The sequence below is a fragment of the Barbus barbus genome (assembly GCF_936440315.1).
Source record: "Barbus barbus genome assembly, chromosome: 7".
NCBI classification, from domain to species: domain Eukaryota; kingdom Metazoa; phylum Chordata; class Actinopteri; order Cypriniformes; family Cyprinidae; genus Barbus; species Barbus barbus.
The window spans coordinates 6,653,854-6,674,486 of NC_136735.1; positions in this window are offsets into that span (position 1 = coordinate 6,653,854).

Below are 20,633 nucleotides of genomic sequence, written 5' to 3' on the forward strand. Positions count from 1 at the left end.
AGGATGGAATGAGAGATAGAGTTGAGTGTCATCAGCATAGCAGTGATATGAAAAGCCATGCTTCTGAAAGACAAGTGACGCCATGTAGACAGAAAAGAGAAGTGGTCCAAGAACTGAGCCCTGAGGCTAGATGTTGCGACTTGGATACCTCACCCCTCCAAGATACCTTGAAGGACCTAAATAATGACAGAATATACATTTTTGGGTGAACAGTTTCTTTAAAGCAGTGAAAAGATGCAATTCATTAAAAATAAACTTTTAAAGTAAACAGAAGGGACACATCAAGCACATGAATAATAAAGCTTCTAATCCAGAGCAAAGTAATGACACAAACGGGACTGGAATGTTTGAATTTAACTATGAGTGTCTGCAGGATCCAGACTGCATAGATGAGCATGCACACATAACACAAATTCAATGTCTACCACGTCGATAACGCTGCTGCCGGATCTTTACCTCTCTGATGAAATCTGACCATTCCATCTTCTGAAAGATCTCAGTGAGGCCTTGGCTGATGCGGTAGGTTAGAGTGGCCCCTGACCCTGACGTCATCCTGCCGTCGCCACCTATGGAAACACATTCATTAGCAAACCACCACAGTAGACTGAGACCATGTCTGGGATACGGCTGATCAAACCCGGAGTCTCTTAGATGGACCAGTTCATTCAGCATTTTTACTCACATTGTTCTGTGTCTAGAAGACATTAAGAAAATAAAAATAAATAAATGTAATATTGTGAAATATTACTACAATAAAGACTTAAATGTGATTTATTTCTGTGAGGCAAAGCTGAAGTTTCAGCATCATTACACGATGCTGAAATGTAGAGTTACACGATTCTTAAGAAATAACGAATTTGCTGATTTACTGCTCAAGAAACATTTATGATTATCAATGTTGAAAACAGTTGTGCTGCTTTATATTTTTGTGGAAACCATACTTTTCCCCCCAGGATTTTTAAATAAATAGAAAGTTTAAAAGAACAGCATTTATTTGAAATGGAAATCTTTTGTAACATTATGCATATATATATGTCTGGTGTAGTTTAGCAACAACAATATCCGGTGTCAAGTGTAAATAGATCATATAATGACAGTAAAGTCTTGTTACCAACAAAGCAATACAATTTAGACAAATACAACAAAGGATACTGCACCTGTAGTTCATCCTTGACAACTTATGCTCTTATTCTTCATATCTCTGTCAGTGGGCAGAAAACAAGTCAAACCTCCTTCTGAAACTGGATTTTTACGTATTGTTCTCAAGGAAGAATCCGTGAAGTGTTTCTGTGCAACTAAACTACACAAGACTCATGAATGTCAACCTAAAGTTGAGTAAGAAATAACAGGCCATTGTTTTAATAGGATACATTATCTGCAAAATGCGGAAATGCATTGTAAGTGTGTCTAGTGAAAACAGTAAAATAAATTACTAAATCATTATTAGAGTATTTACAAGTGTCATGCAAACCAACTGTTATATTGAATATCATAAACATGTATTTGACATCTGTATATGTCACACTTTATATTTCTGTGAATATTTGATAAATAAAGCTAATTTCGTAGACATCATACACTAAAAATGTTGTGTAGTCTACAAAACCTTAGCTTTTCCACTGCTATTGTTTAGGGGGAAAGATACAGTTCCTTTAACACACATTAATCCTTTGTGACAACGCACAGGAACAAAGAACCTTTATCATGTGCAAGTCCACAGTGAGCAGAGGTTAAATAGTAACGGAATGTATGTTTCGAGGTAATTCAAAGTTAAAAATATGAATCAGAAATGAGAATATAAGTGAGAAGTGAGTATTCATGTGAAAATGTATTATCAAGAGTTAAGATTTGTATTTATCACACAAACATAGATAAAGCAGTGGTTCTTAGATCTTTGATACTAATTCGGTTTGAAACAGGATAAATAATCCTGTTTCACAGCTGCAAAGATCATCGGTGCCCCTCTCCCCTCCATCCTGGACATCTTCCTTACACGATGTTCCATCAAAACCAACAGCATTGTGAAGGACTCCACCCATCCCTCCCACAGTCTCTTCCAGCTCCTACCATCAGGAAGACGGTACCGGAGCATCAGAGCCCGCTCCGCCAGACTGCTCAACAGCTTTTTCCCCCAGGCTGTGAGAGCCCTGAACTCCAACCACCCCGCCCCCCTCTGAAACCCCATGCAAACCCCTACCTCCTGAACATGGACCACCCCCCACCCCAAACCTCACCACACCAAAGAAAAACTGTATGGAACTTTAATTATTTAAATTTTTTTATTTATTTTATTCTTATTTCTCTTTACACTATGGACACTCTCCTCTATGTGCACTATGGACACTTTACACTATGGACACTTACACTTTACACTATGTGCACTATGGACACTTACACTTTACACTATGTGCACTATGGACACTTTACACTATGGACACTTACACTTTACACTATGTGCACTATGGACACTTACACTTTACACTATGTGCACTATGGACACTTTACACTATGGACACTTACACTTTACACTATGTGCACTATGGACACTTTACACTTTACACTATGTGCACTATGGACACTTTACACTTTACACTATGTGCACTATGGACACTTTACACTATGTGCACTATGGACACTTTACACTATGGACACTTACACTTTACACTATGTGCACTATGGACACTTTACACTATGGACACTTACACTTTACACTATGTGCACTATGGACACTTTACACTATGTGCACTATGGACACTTTACACTATGGACACTTACACTTTACACTATGTGCACTATGGACACTTACACTTTACACTATGTGCACTATGGACACTTTACACTATGGACACTTACACTTTACACTATGTGCACTATGGACACTTTACACTATGGACACTTACACTTTACACTATGTGCACTATGGACACTTACACTTTACACTATGGACACTTACACTTTACACTATGTGCACTATGGACACTTACACTTTACACTATGGACACTTACACTTTACACTATGTGCACTATGGACACTCACACACACTGCTGCGTATGCACAATCTCACAAAAGACTCAGCAATATACGTATGTTTACATGCTCATGCACTACAAATCATCCTGCACTGTTCCCCAACCAGCTGCTGACTCAAATGTCTCTTTGCACATGTACAGTATTTGTGAAGCATTCGTATAGTTTGTATTTTTTATCTTCTATTTTTTTGTTTGTATAGGGTAATATTTATGTGAAGCATTCGTATAGTTGTATTTTTTATCCTCTATTCTTTTAGTTTGTATAAGGTAAATACTTATATATAGTATACTTATAGTTAAATCTGTTAGTAGTGTATAGGTTTATAGTGTTTTTTTTTACTTCATTGTTGTATGACTGTATTTATGTAGCACCGTGGTCCTGCGAGACACAACATTTCGTTCCACTGCATGTCCCCACTTGTAGCGGAATGACAATAAAGCTCAACTTGAACGTGAACTTGAATCACCAAAACCACAACATTTTTTTATAACATTTATACAAAACACAACAATGTCATGGTGAACATTTTTTATATCATTACAGTGACCATTCAAAAGAAATATGTGATGTAAAACAAGATCATATAAGATCGTAAATACATAAAGTGAAGCATTTACATGTATTCAGATTGACAAATACATAGCAGTAAACTAAACTTTGTTTGCCATTATTAAAAGAAAGAAGAAAACCACAAACAAGAGCATCAGTGCACAAATCATCTCAGTGCTGCAATCCCAGGAATCCCAGGTAGATTGGTGTGACCTTTGACCATACAGTGACTGAAGTGAAGATGTAGAGTGTATGTTGGAATTTTGATGGAAATGCATCTGATAAGGATGCATCTGATGAGGATGTATTTGATTATTTATCATTTCTCTGCGGAAGTTTTCACGATTCAACATTTTAATTCTTTTCAGAAGATCAATGGTAATGCAGTAAGTGTGATTCTGGTCAAAGTTTGTCTGATCTGAGTGCCGTGTCACATAAATGCTGTCGAATCTGTTCCAACTAGAGTTAAAAGAAACAATGATGCGATCTGTGTTGCTGCTGTCTGAATAGTTTGTGTACTTCTCAGTAACATAATCAGGCAGACGATAAGGCAGTGAGCCAGGGGTGCTCAGGTTGCCCACGTCATAGTATGGTAAATTAGTGTAAGGAAGAAGTCTACCAACGTTATAGAATCTGTGTAAACCAAAATGTCCATTTTCAGGGTCGCACTGTGCAATCATCTGACCATTGGAGTCAATCTGAACACAATCATGAGCAAACCACCACAATAAGTTCAGACCGTGTCTGGGACGCGGCTGACCAAACTTGGTCTCTCTCAGATCAGATAAGTCATACAGGGTTCTCACCATGTTCCTGACAATCCTGTTTAAAAAAAAATATATATATATATATATATATATATATATATATTTACTAATTTTACTCAACAGCACACTTGCAATGATCTTTTTTTAGTATTAAAAATACAATAAAAACAGTAACACATAAAAAAAAGAACCATAAAGCAGCATTTTAAAAAGTTAAATTACACAGTTATTTTCAAACATATTTCACAAACATATTAACACATCTTCAGATATCAGTCACTTACTCAGATCTCTGCAGCAGTAGAACGACTGGTTCTTTGAGGCTCTTGACTGAGATGAGTTAAAAATCTCAAAATGTAGCTGTGTAAAGACAGATTCTTCAAGCTTTTGGCAATGACTGAGGTGATTTGAATTTCCTTCTTTTAGGAGAGCATCACTGAAAAGCATGTGGAAGAGAAATACAGGTTCTTAAAATGATTGAAAACACTACCAAAAAAAAAAAAGTCCACACTTTTGGTTCGCAAAAGCACAAATTCACAAACAACAGAAAACACCTGAGTGTGTCTTTTGTAAAATAACCAACCAGTTTAGCAGAGCAAGAGAGGCGAAAAGCAATCTAAACTTATACTTTCTTTTTCTTTGACAAATGTCAAATTGTTACTTACACTTATTGCAGAAATGTATTTTGCGCTGGCATTGAGGAGAATGAAAAGCTCATTTCAGCTGAAGCACATACTCTGTGTGTGTCTTTCCAAAACCACCAAATTTGACTTCCCTGTAGCAGGAAGCAAGGCTATATGTCTATACACAGAGAGATAGACAGATAAAGAGAGAGATGCAAATGTAACATATTTTGTCCTGAGTGCGTCATTGATAACAATGCATACTATGCTATAGAAAAGGTCGTTAGTTGACCTACAGGTTGTACATGTGTGTTTCTGCTTTGATGAACAGAAACTCATCAGTGTGGAAAGAGAGACTTAAGCTACTTCATACTGTATAAAAACTACTTTATACGGTGTAATGGGCCTGTATTACATTCTCACTCATATTCAGATTTCATATTATAAATAATTCATATTAAAATCTATTTTTAGCATGCGTGGAATAAAATGTATAGTTTTATTATATTAAATATAGTCTTCTTGACAGTTTACATTAAGTCAACTGGTGTGAGGCTGTGAAGTGTCCCCAAATATTCTGATTAATGTTTCGTCTAAAGACAGGTTCTTGTTTCCCTTGACTTGAAATATATATAAATATCATTGTAATATTTTTTTTTTTTTAAATCCTGTGATAAACATGCAAAGCTCAACATCATGTCTTACATTTATATAAATATACAGTATGTTTCAGGATTGGACCCGTTTTGTCATGTGGTTCAGTTCCTGTTTTGCCTTATTTGATCATTAGTTGATTCCCAGCACCTATCTTTATAAGCCCCGGTCTGTTCAGTTCATGTTTGTCAGGTCTACTTGTTTGCTACGTTTGTTGCTCAAGCTCCAGTTGTGATTATTCCCAGTGTTTTCTTTATTAAAGACTGTTAAATGTTTCCTCGTGCCTCCTATGTTCTCCTGAACAGCGTAATGTGACAGTGTGAGCATATTTTTACAATCACATCACGTTTTTTTTGTTACATAGTTATTATATACTTATTTATTCATGTGACAGATTTTACCAAGTAAATGATTAATTTAAAAGACACAAGCTACACAAATAAAAGAAGAGATAACAAAAATGTATAAAACGCAGTTGAGCACAACTTGTATTATTAATAAAGTGTTTAATAGTTGCTTTGTTTGAAATCATGTCATGCAGGAATCACTGCAGAAGAATTATTGTTTTCTATGAAAGTAATGTGAAAATGGTCATAATATTTTCCATTTTTCCATTTATAATGTTTACTATCATCACACTAAAAACATCCATATTTGAGCATTTTTAACATTAACTAGACATCAGACATCCTTGTGCAGAAATTTACTGAAGCACAAATCAAGCCATCGGAAATAATCACAGAAAATGGGCAAATAAATCCAAACCAATAAAGCTGAAACATAAATGAAATCAAACCAGGTAGAAAGTCACAAACCACATAAATACAAGAATGCCCAGAATAAAGGAACTAATAAAATTTGTAATAATATAGCACACGATGAATATGATGGACATGCATGTGATGCAGCTGATAGTCTTCTTCAGCTGTTATTATAGCAGCACATAGTGCAACTGAATAAAGAACATATCCAGAATTGATTAATCCAAAAGGAAATTATATTGGATGAACAGAAATAGTGTCTTTATAGGATCCAGTCTGCAAAGATGATCATGTTAACTCAATAATGGTGGTGCTGTCTGATCTTAATATTTCTGATGAAATCTGGCCATTTCAAGCTTTTAATTTTGTCAATGAGGCCTCGGCTGATTTGGAAGGTGGAGTTCTCATCGAAGTACCCCTGACCTAAATGATGTGTCACATAAATCTCTGTAAACCAGGTTTTATTCCGTTTTGAGTTAACTGAAACAACAATGCGATCTGCATTACTCTCGTGTAAATATCCGTTATAATACTTAGTAACATAATCAGGCATAGCGCCCGGATGATGCAGGTTGCCCATTTCATAGTACTGTAGGTCAGTCTCAGGAAGAAGTCCTTCTGAATTATGGAACAGATGGAAACCAAAAGCTCTGTCTTCTGGGTCGCAGCATGCAATCATCCTGTTGCTGTCAATCTCAACACATTCATGAGCAAACCACCAGAGCAGAATGAGACCATGTCTGGGATACGGCTGACCAAACCTGGTCTCTCTCAGATGGGACAATCCTGTCAGCTTCCTCGGTCGGGCCATTCTGTGTCTAGAAGACAGACAGAAAATAACGTAATTAATAGGACCGGACTACAGTGTAAGAATTAAATTTAAAATTTAAAATTAGCAACAATAACCTGTACCTTATCGTAGAAATATGATGAATTTGCAGTGAGCTAAGTTTTGAAACACACATTTAACAGCCCATTACTAATCCGAGTTAATAAAACAAGAAATCTGAGTTATATTTTTACAGACTGCCGAAAGCGACAGAAAAGAGAATCAAATGGATCCCTCCAATTCAAAGAAACAAATGGACTCCAGGCAGCAAAACGTGGATTTGCAGTAGTCAGTTTATTAATATGTTGAATTTTGCGGTAAAATCATCCCCTATACATTTTATTGTTATATATCGCATTGACAACTCATCAATTAAGTATTTACCATCTTATACATATCTCTTACCATCTTATACATCTCTTACCGTCTTCTGCATAACTGGATGTTTTTAAATAAACACTGACAAATAGGCTACTATATATATTTTTGAATGGATGATATGACGAGATTAGGCAAATTTGCTTTATGTATTTCCCTGGCGTCAAAACCAGGCACATATATAAATGTCAGAAAACACGATTCCTGGTTGCATATAAATACCACGGACCACTGGATCATTGGTAAGTTGTAAGGAATACTATATCGAGTCCAACAACCTTTAGTTTAAACGGATTATCGTTTGTTTCACTAGTGTTTTTGCAGCTTCCCTATCCACCTTTTTCTCAATGCGGAAGTAAACCTATGGGTGAGACTTCCGGTGTATTAGCCGCAATAGGTTAATAACAAGGAGAATAAAAACAGTAAACAGTAGTGCAGTAAACGGTAAAACTGTTTGCACTACAAACCAGTGTGTTCATATTTAAGATAATACATTAAAATAATGATAAGACGCACCAATTTTCAATATCATGCAGCAAAATAAACTGTTTTCTACAGCTAAAAATAGCTAGACGTCGATGAGACCAGAAGCTAGACCCATAGAATTTACAAATGTCCGCGGCCATTTTTACGGCAAGAAAAAGGTGGATTAAATCCAGTCATGCAGCAGGCTCTTTTGCCACTCAGTGACGTCAGTGCATACCTTCTATTCCTGCAGAGAATTCAACCCTAATTAAACGCACCTGATCCAAATCAAGTCCTTCGGGCTTATTTGAAAACTACACGGTATGTGTGTTGGAGCAGGGTTGGATCTAAACGCTGAACCCCTGGACAGTTAGGAGGAGATTTTAAAGATACATTAAACTGTCTCACTCATGTTCAGATTCATAGATATTCAATAGAATTAGGCCTATAACATTATCAAACAAGTCGACTTCTATACAAGGTAATAAAATCTCTGTATTTGTCAAAGAATAAGCAACAAATATGAAGAAAGATACAAAATATCAGGGCATAACCACTGAAGACATTGGATGTGATGTGTCACTAAATATTCATAATAATAAACATGTAAATGCAGCCCAATCATTTTATTCAAAATTAGCTAGAATAACAACAATGGATGGAAACTATATTTTCATTATTTCAAATACCAGACAATAGCAGCAATAATGATCAGAGTAAACAATGCACATCTCAGTACAGTGGAGCATTTTCCACAAGTGGGCTGACTCTGATAGGTTTCTCTCTGCACTGACTCAAGTACATCTATGGGTACATGTTCAGAACAATTCATGGGTTCTCTAAGGAAGTCATCATGGTTCAACTGTTTAATACACTTTGTGAGTTCATTGATAGTACTCTGACAGGTTTGTCTCTGCACTGATTGATGTATGTCTATGGATAACTGCTCAGAATAATTCGTGGGTTCACTTCGGACGTCTTCACAGCTCAACTCTTCAATGGCCTCGATGAGTTCATTGCTAATATTCTGACAGGTTTCTCCCTGCGCTGACTGAGGTATGTCTATGGATATATGTTCAGAACGATTCATGGGTTCTCTGAGGAATTCTTCATGGCTCAAGTCTTGAATGTCATTCAGAAGATCAAGGCTAATGCGGTAGGTGTGATTCTGGTCAAAGCGCACCCGATCTGAGTGCTGTGTCACATAAATATTCTCAATTTTTTTTCCTCCTTGAGTCAAAGGAAACAATGATGCGATCTTTGTTGCTGTTGTCTGACTGTCCCGTGTAATTTTTTGTGACATTATGAGGCAGTGAGCGACTGGTGTTCAGGTTGCCCACCTCATAGTATAGTAGGTCAGTGTAAGGAAGAAGTCTGTCCCTATTATAGAAACGATGAAAGCCAAAATCTCCATTTTCAGGGTTGCACTGTACTCTCATACGACCGTTGGAGTCAATCTGAACACAATCGTGAGCAAACCACCACAACAAGTTCAGACCGTGTCTGGGAGGCGGCTGACCATACTTGGTCTCTCTCAGCTCGGACAATTTATACAAGGTTCTCACCATGTTCTAGACAAAAATAAACAAAACAAAAAATAAAATTACAAAAAAAACAAACAAACTGGTCTTTCTCCAAAAATAGTGCACCTGTTGTTCAGAGAAAGGTTTGTAATTATATACGATGCACAATAACAGAGACACTGCAAATGTAAAAACAAGAACCATGAAATGGTATTAAACATGTTTGGTAAAACATATCTGAAGATACTGATCACGTACACAGAACTACAAGCAGAAAGATTCCAGCACCTGTAGAAAGGCAGGTTTCTCTAAGATGAATGGTTAATCTTTAGTGAGAAGATCTACCAATTTTGTCAAATAAAAACAAAGAAATCCAGCTGTGAACACCAGAAACAGTTCCAATAAACATTTGGCAGCTGCTGTAATTTGAAGGACTAATTCATATAACAGATGAAAATGTTTAACCCAAAATAATATTAAAAGCTTCAATACAAAAGCAAAACAATGTTCTTAGTCTAAAGTACCTCTTTCTTTCTTTCTTACTTTTAAACTTGTGCTATACAGTTTAAAGATGCTCCTCTTATTTCTGGTGTGCCACTTTGTTCTGCTTCGTAAATTATTTTATATGAATAATGTTAATAATTCAATTAGTAAATAAATAAATAGTTAATAATAACGTCATAAATAAAACAAGCAGCTAAACGTATTGTAAAACAAATACCTTTTTGAAGCGTTCATACGGATACGTCCTTGTGTGCAAAGATCTGCAAACAGAAACGGGTGTTGTTTTTCCAGAGCAATATCAGGGGAAGAGTGACTCCATGGGGAAATATTTGGCTAGCAAATAGAATACAGCATCATTCAAAGTAGTTTTGAATTTTTGCATCCTAAAAGAGAAGATTCATATTTGCTTAAACAATAATAAACAACAAAGCATGAGTTCCCAAAGCAATTTTATTTCAAAACTGGCCCAAGAAACCACATATATAACAAAAAAAAGAAACAAACAACTGAAAAGGAGTATTGAAATAGCATACTACAAGTACACTGACATTTTTATACTTATTACATAAAGTATACTTAAAAATATACTTGAACTTTACTTGAGTATACTTCATAAAATAAACTTGAAGTATACTACTTTTTGGTAAGGGATGGCAGATTTTCTGCAATGCTGAACAGGCCATTAGGGAATACAGGTGGAGAGATATATATGATTAAATAGCATCTTCAGCAGGATTTAATTCGGTCCATCAGGAATTGGATCATTGTCAGTATTGCTGTTTGATTTCATGGGGACTTTAATATCAAATCCCAGAGTTGTACATTTGGTCCCTATAAACGCTGAATGCTATTTAATTTACATAATAGCATTGACCATTCAAAGAAAATATGTGATGCTCAACATTGTAAACACATAATGTTATGCATTTACTAGTATTCAAATTGTTCTATCCAGAATTTGGTAGAAAAACATACAGCAGTAAACAAAATTATGTTTGCCTTTTGAAAGCAAGAAGAAAATAAACAAACAAAATAAGAGCAACAGTGCACAAATCAGCACAGTGCAGCATGCACAGAAATCCCAGGTAGATTGGTGTGACCTTTGACCCTGCAGTGACTGAGGTGAAGATGTAAACTGTGAGTGCATGTTGTAATTTTGATAGAAATTCATCTGATAAGCTCTCGGATCATTCATAGTTTCACTGAGGAAGTTTACACGGTTCAACCTTTTAATTTCCTTCAGAAGATCAATGCTAATGCGGTAGGTGTGATTCTGGTCAAAGCGCACCTGATCTGAGTGCTGTGTCACATACATGCTGTCGAACCTGTTCAGCTTTGGGTCAAAGCAAACAATGATGCGATCTGTGTTGCTGTCGTATGACCATCTTGTGTAATTCTCAGTAACATAATAAGGCAGTGAGCCAGGGTTGTGCAGGTTGCCCACCTCATAGTATAGCAGATCAGTATTAGGAAGAAATCCACCAGCATTATCTGTGGAAACCAAAAGCTCCATTTGTAGGGTTGCACTGTGCTCTCATACAACCATTGAAATCAATCTGAACACAATCATGAGCAAACCACCACAACAAGTTCAGTCCGTGTCTGGGACGCGGCTGACCAAACCTGGTCTGTCTCAGATCAGACAAATCATTCAGGGTTCTCACCATGTTCCTGACAATCCTGTTGAAGAAAAAAAAGTAAGGAGCAAGACTGGTTTTATTCTGACAGAATGATTTTTAGAATGATTCAGATAATGATCACTTAGCAGAAAGATCTCTATCCTTGTAAAAAGACTGGTCCTCTTGCAGTGATCTGATCTGATCTGATTGGTCTGAACTTGAGATGTGATCTTCAAACAAATCAAAGTAGGTTCTTAAAAACGTTGTTTATAGTGTCGTGTACCACATGTAGGTTTAAAAGTGAAGTGATAAGTTAAATAAACACATGATAAAATGAATCAAACTTACTTTACTGAAATGATGGGAGGGTTTGTACCCTGACACGTCTTTGTGTGAGTCATGCAAAGATCTGCAAACAGAAACTGATGTTGTTCCATATCATGTTTCAAGGGAGTGACTCCATGGCCAGATATTTGGTCGGCAAATAGAGTGCAATCAAAGGATCAGTCATTGAGGATTCAAATATTTACTCACATATAATTAGCCACTTGTCAATCTACAGTCTATCTACAGATAAATTGATAAATAAAAAACACACACAAGAAAAGCTTGCTTAATGGCTCAAATTAATCATATTACATGAATTATAAAAATAATAGTTATTAACATTTCTGTTTGTTGCTTTCATTAAAAACTAGACCACATGCCAAAATACTGTACATGTGTAAGGGTATTCATATATGAACAAAAATCAGGAAAATATATTTTATGATGTTTAAACTTTCATTTGTGCATGGTTGGGTAAAGATATGTAACAAAACATGAAAACGGAGCCAAGCAAGTCTCCCTCACATTCTTTGTACCTGTTTTCAAGGGCATCTAATACTGCATGAAAGAGAAGATTCATTTACACAAACAATAAGAAAGTCCAAAGTGTGAGTTTCCAATGTTAATTTATTTCAAACCAAGCTAGATTCAGATCCAAACCAAGTCAAATAACTAAAAATGTGTGATTATAATAGGTGACAGAACATGAATAATAGTGCTGGGAAAACTGAGGCTGGAACCAGTCCCTTGCAATGCACACTCTGGGGACATCTGCTCAGCCATCATCATATAATATCCATAGACAGAAAGAGAGAATGTTAATGGAAAGCAGCTCTTTATATTTAAAGAATGGTACACCACCAGGAATTGTCTTCAGGCACCGTCACTTTACGTCTCTGCTCTGTAAACATAACATCCTTCTCTTGAGTGTTGGATGTCTGTTTGAGATACGGCTCTCGACTCATGTTCTTGATGATCAGGAGGAGGTCACTGTGTTCAGTCACATACACTCTGTTGAAGTTGCCATAGTCGTCCTGACGCACAATAATGCGATCCTTGTTACTGTCAGGTTTGTTCTGGCTGTAATTTGCCCTGACATAATTTGGGAGCTTGTCTGCTCCTGGAAAGTTCAGGTTGCCCACCTCATAGTTCGGGAAATTCTGACTGGGCAAGAGTTGGTCTTCATCATCTTCAATTCTGTTAAGGTACTTGTGGAAGCCAAAGTCTCCATTTTGAGGATTATAGATGGAGGCAATTTTCCCATCTCTGATGTCAATATAGCAAACCAATACAACGGGCCATGTCTTGGCTCTGGCTGACTGAAGCTTGATTGTTTGAGCTGGGACAGTTCCTTTCACCATGATGACAACTGTGTGGGAGATAAATAAAGACATAGGAATAGACTCAAACTGCATATAAACTAATTAAACATTCAATGAGACAGTAAATACAAAACACATTATTGCAGGAAACCAATGAATTGTATAAGTTCTTATATTCAAATTTCATATATTTCATATATCAAAATGTAATAATATTATATATTATTCATATTAAAATATATTAGGCCTATAATTTATTAGGATTTATAGTTAATGACATTAAATATTGTTGACACTTATGCCAAAGTTAATGGACAAGTTTTCATTGTTAAATAAATAAAAAATCACACAAACACAAGTCAATGGTTTTTGGATTTTTAGTTCTATACACAAGGTAATACAAAGAATATATCTCAAAGAATAAGCACAAAAAGTACAGAAATGATTATAAATCAAGACAATGATTAGTATGTGATGTGACACCCAAAGTCTTAAAATCTTAAAATGTATTAACATCATTGCAATGAACATCACACTACATAATAATAAGCATGCGTTAATAAATGTGTTAAAGCTCATTTAAATAAGCAACTGACTCAAAGGAAGCAAACTGCAATTTTCTAAATTAGCTAGAACAACAATCAGCAACAGATTAAAACTACTTTGTTTTCAACAAAAAATAGACAGTAACGCCAGCAATGAGCAGTACCAGCAGACCAGAGCCAATCAGCGCACAGCGGCATTTCCAACTCTGACAGGTGTTTGTCTGGCTGTGCTGCACTGACTCGGGCATGCTTATGGATATATGTTCAGAACGATTTGTGCGTCCTCTGGGGAGGTCTTCACGGCTCAAGACTCGAGTATTGCTAATACTCTGACGGGTGTTTGTCTGCACTGACTCAGGCATGGTCATGGATATATGTTCAGAAAGATTTGTGCGTCCTCTGAGGAATTCTTCACGGCTCAACTCTTGAATGTCCTTGATGAGTTCAGTGCTAATACAGTAGGTGCGATTCTGGTCAAAGTGCACCTGATCTGAGTGCTGTGTCACATAAACATTTATAAATCTTCTCCAACTTGGGTCAAAGGAAACAATGATGCGATCTTTGTTGCTGTTGTCTGAATATCCAGTGTAATTCTCAGTGACAAAATAAGGCAGTGAACCAGCACTGTGCAGGTTGCCCACCTCATAGTATAGTAGATTAATTTTAGGAAGAAGATCATCTCTATTATAGAATCGATGAAAGCCAAAAGCTCCATTTTCAGGGTTGCACTGTGTATTCATACGACCGTTAGAGTCAATCTGAACACAATCATGAGCAAACCACCACAACAAGTTTAGACCGTGTCTGGGAGGCGGCCGACCATACTTGGTCTCTTTCAGATCAGACAGTTTATTCAGGGTTCTCACCATGTTCCTGACAATCCTGTTGAAAAAAGTTCACATTTAATGCAATAAATGTTACAATATTGTGTTGTATATACATACAAAATACATTGTTTCGTTACAATTTTTAACAGCCATAATGCTTAAATATATATATAATGTACAGTTACGGGAAACTGCAAAGTGTAAAACTAAGAAGGAACACGAATCAGTTCTTCATCAGGACTTCAAGATTCAAGATTTTTTATTTGTCACATACACAATTATACAGAGTATAACCAGCAGTGAAATGTAGGTAATGTAGGACTTCATTTAAATCAGTTAATTTCATCATTCGGTAAATCTGCAGAAATGGAACACCCGTTGTCCAACAATCCCCTGCTTTACACGTTCATTTATAAAATATTTGGGCTAATTCGATGGTGTTTTCAGCTACCAGTAAAGAGTTCAGAACTCTCAGCTCTGTTTATGAATCTGTTCATTTGAATCTTGAATCTATTCAGTAGATTTTTTTTCTCCCAAAAGCAGCACATTAAAATCTGTTTTGTTATATACTGTTAGATACTGATAACTTCCCACAAAGCAGAGAAAATCTGATCTTCTAGGATAACTGCATATTGAGATGAAGGGTTAATCTGTAATTCTATAAAAGCATAAATGGTTCAGAATCAATAAAACATATATATATATATATATATATATATATATATATATATATATATATATATATATATATACATATATGATACATCTTACCTTGTTGAACCCAACCTAGGTCTTTGGCACCGACTGCTTCATTCATATGATATGACAGCATGTTTGCTGATGTCACAGAACACATGACAGGAACTATAGTAACACACACTAGTTGTCCTACAGGTTGTACGTGTGTGTGTGTGTGTATCTGTTTCTGTTTTGATGAATAGAAACTCATACTATGGAAAGCGAAACTTGCAGAAAACACATTAGAGCACAATGAGGAGATTTACACGAAAGCTATTTCATATCAAACTATAATGTGTGTTTGATTAGGGTTGTAGCTAAACTATTCAGGATAGTGGGTCTGAAGACCTCTGCTCTAGTGAACACTCACTCATGTGCGTTGTGTTGACGCAAGTCTTCTATGGCGTGAACACAACACAAATGCGCTTTAATGCTTTTGTGAACCCAATGCAGATCAATATTTTCATAAAGTTGTAAATGATGTTTTATTGTGCAAACAGAGTACTCAAGTCGCTTAATAAAATGGAGGTTAAATCACTGAAGTCACATGGGGTACTTTAATAATGTCTTTCCTACCATTCTGGGCTTGGAATGTGTAAGTTGCATTGGAGGGAAAGCTCTCGGATTTCATCAGAAAGATGAAAGAAGATCTTATAGGTGTGAAATGACATAAGGGTGAGTAATTAATGACAGAAATTAAATTTTTAGGTGAAATAAACCTTTAATTCATCCATGGTTCCAACTGGAATAAAATTAAAGATGCTATTTTGGTGCTCAGTGCAAACTGATGTATTAAGTATGTATTAAAATATATATTATCAGATATTGCTGTCACGGTTTGGTTTCTGTTTAGTTCCTGTTTGTCCTTATTTGGTCGGTTTCCTGTCATTAGTTAATCATCATTTATTCCATTCACCTGTCTTGTATTAATCATCTATCTTGTTTCCTCATTAGTTTGTGTTCTTTATAAACCTTGAGTTCAGTAGTCGTCTTCCTACTTCAGCATCGCGTAACAATTGCTCACTGAATGTTATTACAGGACAGAAGAAAATATTGCTCTAGAACTTTACTTGCTAGCTGACAAGTGACGTTAGCTTACTTGGCAAAAGTTAGCTACTTGTTTCTATAGACAAACTGAATTTTTTCAAGTGAAGGAGTGAATCGCAGATCCACAATGGCCTTCATAATAATATTAATTATATTATTTCTTGAATAATTATTAATCAAAGTTACATTTATGCATGTTAGAGAATAAGTTGAATATGGCTTTATTCTGCCTTTCTACTCTCTCAGAAGCTGCTCTCATTGTGTGTGTGTAACCATGCTTGATAAGGTTTAGGGCTGAGATAAGTGTCTCTCTGAGTATGTGTGTTAGTATCTGTCTGTACAGGGAGAATCTCAGACAGTCCAGGACAAACGTTCAGCTGCCAATGTCCAGGATATCAGATATACGTCTTTGGAGAGACGTATTGTGTCTGACCTCTGATCACTCGTCACCAAAATAATCATCAGAAGATATGCTTCAAGTTTGCGTCAACATGTGGAAATTGTCTGATTATCTAGGTTTTGGAACCAATCAGAATTGTGCTGACTTATGCATTGACGTAATTAGCAACCTCTGTCAGGGTATAATTGTGGTGATTTATGTATTGTAAAGCAGAGCGTCCTACGAACTCCATTGTGAGTGTTGAAGCTGACTTCTGCTGACGAAATTGCAAACTATTTCATCAGTAAATTTCTTTAATTAATTGCAGTCTGACTCTTTGTCTTTGTTCATCATACCTGGTCCATGGGTTTTAACTGTGAATTCCCCAACAGTTAAATGGTGGAGAATGCGGGCAATCGTTCTTTGGTGACATCTCTGATCAATCAACAAACCAAGGTAGACAATAATTTATTTAATGTTATTACTTCTGGTTAGGGACTGCATTGCCGTGGTAATATATAGTAACATAAAGAGGAAGTGTGAATGGTGCAGGTTGCCCACGTCATAGTACGGTAAGCCTGTATCATGAAGAAGTCTAAGTTATGGAACAGGTGGAAGCCAAAGTATTTATTTTTTGGGTCACAGCGTGCAATCATCCTGCCGTCGCCACCTATGGAAACACATTAATTAGCAAACCACCACAGCAGACTGAGACCATGTCTGGGATACGGCTGATCAAGCCCGGAGTCTCTTAGATGGACCAGTTCATTTAGCAATTTTACTTGCATCGTTCTGTGTCTAGAAGACAGTAAGAAAATACAAATAAATAAATGTAAAATTGTGAAATATTACTACAATTTTAAAGACTACGGTGTGATTTATTTCTGTCATGCAAAGCTGAATTTTCAGCATCATTAGGCTACTCCAGACTTCAAAGTCACATGATCCTTCAGAAATCATTCTAATTTGCTGATTTGCTGCTCAAGAAATATTTCTGATTCTCAATGTTGAAAACAGTTGAGCTGCTTTATATAATTTGTGGAAACCATGATACTTTTTTTCCCCCCAGGATTTTTAAATAAATAGAAAGTTTAAAAGAACAGCATTTATTTGAAATTGAAATCTTTTGTAACATTATGCATATATATACGTATATATCTGGTGTAGTTTAGCAACAACAATATCCAGTTTGAAGTGTAAATAGATCATATAATGACAGTAAAGTCTTGTTACCAACAAAGCAATACAATTTAGACAAATACAACAAAGGATCCTGCACCTGTAGTTCATCCTTGACAACTAATGCTCTTATTCTTCATATCTCTGTCAGTGGGCAGAAAACAAGTCAAACCTCCTTCTGAAACTGAAACTGGATTTTTACGTATTGTTAAAATGCAACTAAACTACACAAGACTCATGAATGTCAACCTAATGTTGAGTAAGAAGTAACAGGCCATTGTTTTAATAGGATACATTACCTGCAAAATGCAGAAATGCATAGTAAGTGTGTCTGGTGAAAACAGTAAAATAAATTAATAAACAAATCATTATTAGAATATTTAGTAGTTTAATGCAAACCAACTGTTATATTGAATATTATAAACTGACATCTGTATATGTTACACTTTGTATTTCGTGAATATTTTATATATAAAGCTAATTTCTTACACATACACTAAAAATGTGGTGTTCAAAAGCTGAGCATTTCCACTGTCATTGTTTAGACGGGAAAAAAGATACAGTTCATTTGACACACATTTATCCTTTGTGACAACATACAGGAACAAAACGCCTTTATCATGTGCAAGTTCACAGTGAGAAATTTATACACCATAGTCTTTAGAAATGCACAAAAACAGGAACATTGCCCCATTGCACCTATTAAATATGTTTAACTATTCAAAATTTAACCTAGCATGAAAAGTATGCATTTAAAAACATCAAATGTCTTTATACCTCTTGTGCCCGTCCCACATCAGAGATCTTGATCTTCACCACTATCGCTTATCTTACTGTCTAACAATTAAAAAAAACAAACAAGTCACATTTTTATATTTACTGTTACTTAAAACATTATCTATATTTGTACATTTTATTTAGACTCATCTGGTATCCATTTTCTCTTCTCTGCACATTTTTACAGAGTCATAATAATATTTAATATATTTATGAGCATATTGCTATTTGCACATCTTTTTGGATGCTAACTGCATTTCATTGTGTCTGTAGTTGTAGCTGCACAATGATAATAAAATGTAATCTAATCTTCAGCTAAATCTTTGTCTCTGAATGCATCACTGGTAACGAATGACAGGAACTTCTCTATAGTAACACACACTTCTCCCACTATTGCTTGTATTTGTGTGTGCTGCTGTAGTGATGAAAAGAAACTCATCAGTGTGGAATGAAAAACACATTAGGATTTACATGAAAGCTAATTTAGATTAAATTTCATAATGTTAAATACTTATATTATTATATATTATACATTATATATTAAAGCATAATATAAAAAACATTATATATATTTATATATATATTATACATTATATATTAAAGCATATTATACTATATATTATTCATATTAAAATTTATTATCAAGTGTTTAGATTTGTAATCATCACACAACCAGCAGTGGTTTATAGAGCTTTGATACTAACTCTGTGTTTGAAATATGACAAAAAATCACTTACATTCACAACAAATTTGAACACAAAACACAACAATGTCATGGTGACTTTAATATCAAATCTTGAAGTTTTACATTTGGTACCTCAAAATATTGAATATTTTTTTAATATCATTACAATGACCATTCAAAAGAAATATGTGATGCTCAACATCGTAGATATATAAAGTCAAGCATTTACATGTATTCAGACTAACAATCCAAAATCCGCTGTAAAAACACACAGCAGTTAACTAAACTTTATTTGCTATTTTTAGTAGAAAGAGGAAAACTGCAAACAAGAGCAACAGTGCAGAAATCAGTGCACAAATCAGCTCAGTGCTGCAATCCCAGGAATCCCAGGTAGATTGGTGTGACCTTTGACCATACAGTGACTGAAGTGAAGATGTAGAGTGTATGTTGGAATTTTGATGGAAATGCATCTGATAAGGATGTATTTGATTATTTATAATTTCTCTGCGGAAGTTTTCACGATTCAACATTTTAATTCTTTTCAGAAGATCAATGCTAATGCAGTAAGTGTGATTCTGGTCAAAGTTTGTCTGATCTGAGTGGCGTGTCACATAAATGCTGTCGAATCTGTTCCAACTAGAGTTAAAAGAAACAATGATGCGATCTGTGTTGCTGCTGTCTGAATATTTTGTGTAATTCTCCATGACATAATAAGGCAGATGATAAGGCAGTGAGCCAGGGGTGCTCAGGTTGCCCACGTCATAGTACCGGTATGGTAAATTAGTGTAAGGAAGAAGTCTACCACCGTTATAGAATCTGTGGAAACCAAAATCTCCATTTTCAGGGTCGCACTGTGCAATCATCTGACCATTGGAGTCAATCTGAACACAATCATGAGCAAACCACCACAACAAGTTCAGACCGTGTCTGGGACGCGGCTGACCAAACCCGGTCTGTCTCAGATCAGATAAGTCATACAGGGTTCTCACCATGTTCTTGATAATCCTGTTTAAAAAAAGACTAATTTTACTCAATAACACACTTGCAATGATCTTTTTTAGTATGAACAATACATTTACAATAAATAATATATAAATGTACAAT